The 4,378-nt window shown below is 38.2% G+C and overlaps 1 pseudogene; it reads right to left on the reverse strand.

Annotated features, from left to right (window-relative positions):
- Positions 1 to 2,291: 2,291 nt before the first annotated feature.
- LOC144253007 (tissue alpha-L-fucosidase pseudogene) lies at positions 2,292 to 3,214 on the reverse strand (annotated as a pseudogene).
- Positions 3,215 to 4,378: the final 1,164 nt, after the last annotated feature.

Here is a 4,378-nt window from a genome sequence, read left to right on the forward strand (position 1 = left end):
CTATCAAACTTTAAATTTTAGAGGTTTATGATGTTTTAATATTATACCATTGGTCTTCTTTTGGATGAATTTCCTGGCTATTCTTACATGTTCATTCTTTCAAACCCCCCATAAAATCAATTTGTCCAGCTTCAGGAAAAAAACATTTGATAACACTTTTTCTGGGATTGCATTAAATATTTGGATAAATATATGAATAGTTCAGATCTTTATGATGTTGGGCTTTTCTATGAACATGGTTTACCTTTTCACTGGTTGTTTAAGTCTAATTTTTTATATTCACAAATGTTAATAATTTCCCTCACATCAATTTTAAACATTTCTTGCTAAATTTACATAGAGATATTTTGTTTTGCTTTTAAATCTTAGGCATGAGGTGGGTTTCTGTTTTTTTTTTTTTTTTGGTACTGGGGATTAAAAAACCCAGGGGCACTAAACCACTGAGCCACATCCCAGTTCTTTTTATACTTTATTTGGGGACAGGACTTGCTAAGTTGCTCAGGGCCTCACTAAGTGTTTGAATCTGGCTTTGAATTCATGATCCTTCTGCCTCAGCTTCCCAAGTTGCTGGGATTACCAGTGTATACCACCATGCCTGATAGCATGAGATCTTTTATTTCATTATATCTCATAACTGGATTTATTTGTGTCTATCAGTTCAGCGATCATGTTATTTTAGTAGCATGAGTATTGATATTCTGAAATTGTGTATATAGTGTGTGGTAAAGCAAAGAGATATATACTTTTAGTGTCATTTAAAACTGGGATTTTCAGCTAGCAGACACAGATGTAAGATCAATGAAGTAAAATATCTGTAGTTATGAAAATAAATCTGAGGTAGCAATACTAACCCACAATGGGTTTTATGTTTATGCTTTGCTTTCTAGTTCTGTCCACTGAAAAGGCCTAGAAACAATGGCCAATCTAATAGCAATGAGCACCACTAGAACCTTGGCTGTGACTCTCACTACTATTTCCCACCAAAAGGAACCAGACCTCTTGGAAAGATGGCTGATTCTAAGTTTGAGGTAAGAACTTTATTAGATGAGTCTGGAATATGTTGGCATCTCAAGTAGCAAGAAAGCTATGGAAAAAAAAAAGTCTAGGGTTCTCTCTAAAGTATTCAGGTACCAACTTAAAGAGGTTCCAGCTGACCAAAGATGGGATAATTTGAGCATCTGTAGGACAACAAATTAAACAAATTGAAAAATATTAAGTAAATTTAAATCCATAAGTTTAGTATGATACAAAAAAATGAAGCTCATTAATCATTTTTAAAGAATGTTAGAGAAACTATTCATTGTATTATAAAAAAAAAAAAAACTAGTTTGGTAACCAGAGTCAAGAGGAAGTTTCTCTTTATAGAATTTGCCGAGCTAACAAATGGTTTAGGGATTATAGAATTAGGATATCAGCATTTGGCAACCTCCTAATGAATTAATGGCTATGAGCAATGATCACCAATGACTGCTAACATCATTGTCTCTATCATTAGAGACAATCAAACATTATGTACCTGCTAACAGAAATGTAGTACACTACATACAAAATATTCTTGACAAAACAATTGAACCTGAATCTCGCCAAGTCTCTAAACCTAACTACCAATTTACAGCTTGCAATTACGGAGGAATGCATTAACCATTATCACAAGACAAATTGGGAAACAGCCAATTTCATCAACAGTAGCCTGCCTACTCCCCTCCCCCAAACTGCAGGCAAGAGAGATGGTGGAGAAACCTAGATTTTATTTTTCCTTACATGCAAGCTCACCTATTTTATCATATTTATAAAAGCAAGACAGAATCATGTTCATTTATTAATAGTATTTCTGTAAACAGACTGGATTTCAGAGCTCTTAATTCACTTTGGAAACTTTTGTAAAGTTTATCATTAGCAGTCTAACAGGTCTTTCTTCCCCAGTAGATCTTCTACGTTTTCTGTATTTGGAGGGCGAGGATTAGAGTATTGGTGACAACTGGTACTAAATAAATAGGGTGTGGTTGTGCTTACTAAGCCCTTCCTACTTCTTCTCATAAGTAATGGGTGACTTGGCTTATCCTTTATCTAAAGTCATTAGTAAGAAAGTAGATTATCAAAGACAGAATAGAGGGAAGTTTCCATTTGAGATAATTTCCAAAGCTGCATGAACTTAACTTTGCTGACCAGAAAGACATAAGCTAGTCATGGAGCTCAGATTCTGAGTCCATCCATCAGCATAATGTGTTCAGTATCTGTGATCAGAAAGTGTTGGAAAAACCATCTACAGGTGCAGAAGAGAAGTCAGTTACTTACAATGATGGTACCTTAAGAGGCAAATCAAAGCAAGAACTAGCAGGCAGTGATCCTTTTCTCTTAAACTCCAATGATCCGTCCATTTCTGCCAGCTTTACAGACCAAGAAACCTCAACTAGGGGTACAGAAGGTGGCAAGGAGGCAGAGAAATGAGGAGGCCTTTACTCAGACTTGTAGACCATTCAGATACTAGATTCCTAACATTATTACTTTTGCAGTTGAGGCAGTAATGGGGAACTCAAGGTTTAAGACTTCATTTGCTGTCCAGTGTAAACAAAAAAATGGCACAAACCATTGAAGCTTTTGAGGTGTATGTACACCCTCCATAAAATGTTCAGAGACATAGATGACTCCCCACTGATGCTCAACCTCTCTCCAATGACAAGAAGCCTTTATTGAAATATGGGAAACATCTGTCCATCTTTAACTGTTCCAATGTTGAGAAGATAGTTGCTTCCCAAACTTACTGCCTGAACCAGGTCAGAACTGATTTCAGATTTACTTCCAATGTCTGACATTGTCACGCTGTGATGGTAGCCCAGGATTTCTTGTCAATGGTGGTATATATCTCCCGTTTGTGGTCTGGCAACCTCCCAGGCTTGAATTTATCTTGACAGTTATAGCATCCTCCATGGTGACAGGAACATTTCTGACCCCATCAGTCATTTACTACCACCTTGTCCTTCATGGGGTTATCATTGTAGAGTCAAGAAAGAGTATCTGTAGAATTCTGATAACTATCAGGACATTCCTACTCTCCATCACACAGAATCGGATCCGATTTTCACCTGATAACAACATCATATGGCTCTGGCATGTTTTTTATACTAACAAAATGATGGATTTTAAAGCCATTTTTCTTTCCAAGTAGGTAGAGTAGGTGGGACTGTGTTAAGAGGGAGTAATAAAGGTCTACCATAAGTTCCTCTTTTGGACAGCTATTTTAAACTCACCAAAAATTGTAATGGAGAACCAGATTCCCAGGATTCTAGTTCTAAGATACCAGACTCAGCTAGTTTGTGAAGGCTTTGTGATGCTTTTGTCAGGACTATGCACTTGGTCCCTGCAGCCCAAGAGAGGTGGGCCCAGTTATCCAAGTGAAAGAAACATGCCATGAACTCCAGCCCAGTGTTGGTATAGCTGAAGATGGAAGGGAAGTTAGTTGGTATGCATGAAGTTCTGGCACTTGGGTGACCCTTGACCCTTCAGTGCCACCAGTACCCTTTGCTTCCCAAGGCAAGCACTGAAAATGTGACTTAGTACACAAACACCCCAAACCTGGTCTTGTCAAACCAGTGTGGCAGAGGACAGGCATGCAGGCTCAGCCAGGCTGGGGCATACCTGCCCAGAGTCCTGATCACCCACATGGTGGCTCTGAGTAGCAGCAGTAGCAGCAGTTACAGCTCTGTGCCCTCATCTCAGGAGCCCCAGAGACCTGCAAATTAACAGAGACTTAATTAACTGCTCCTAATGAATGCACCTTGTCTGGGTTCTGATTTCAAGCAAACAGACAACTTTGCTACACTTGATTTTATTTTAAGGAAAGCATGACCCGAATGGTGTTCCTGAGCTAGATGAGATCTGCTTCAGAACCAAGAACACTGGGATGAGAAGCTGGAGAGGGCAGTTCAGGCCAAGATTGCTCATGGGTACCTTCCCACCTACGTGATGCTTGTCACAACCTCATTTATTATCCATTGTCTCAAATCTGCCCCTCAGGGAAATAATTTGGTCTAAATAAAATCTCAGAATGGGGATCCAGAAAAAGATTAGCTATATTAAACCATACACTCCAATTCAACTGGAGATAAAACAAGAGAGAAAGGAGACATATCTCCAAATTCAATTCTCCTATCTTCAGTTATATTTTATGGAGAACTTATGTCATTCACAAAAGAGATGTAGTTCCCCAGGGGAGACAGCAGGTGTACATTTTCTCTCAAGGTTATTTAATTGCTGTCAGGAAGACATATGATTAACAAAACCAAATGCTGGAAATATGAAGTATAGACAATTTTAAAGTTGTTTATGTAGTTGATTACAGTATATCATACAATGTGTTTATTTGCTATAAACCTGCCTA

The sequence above is a fragment of the Urocitellus parryii genome, chromosome 1, assembly GCF_045843805.1.
Source record: "Urocitellus parryii isolate mUroPar1 chromosome 1, mUroPar1.hap1, whole genome shotgun sequence".
Lineage (NCBI taxonomy): Eukaryota > Metazoa > Chordata > Mammalia > Rodentia > Sciuridae > Urocitellus > Urocitellus parryii.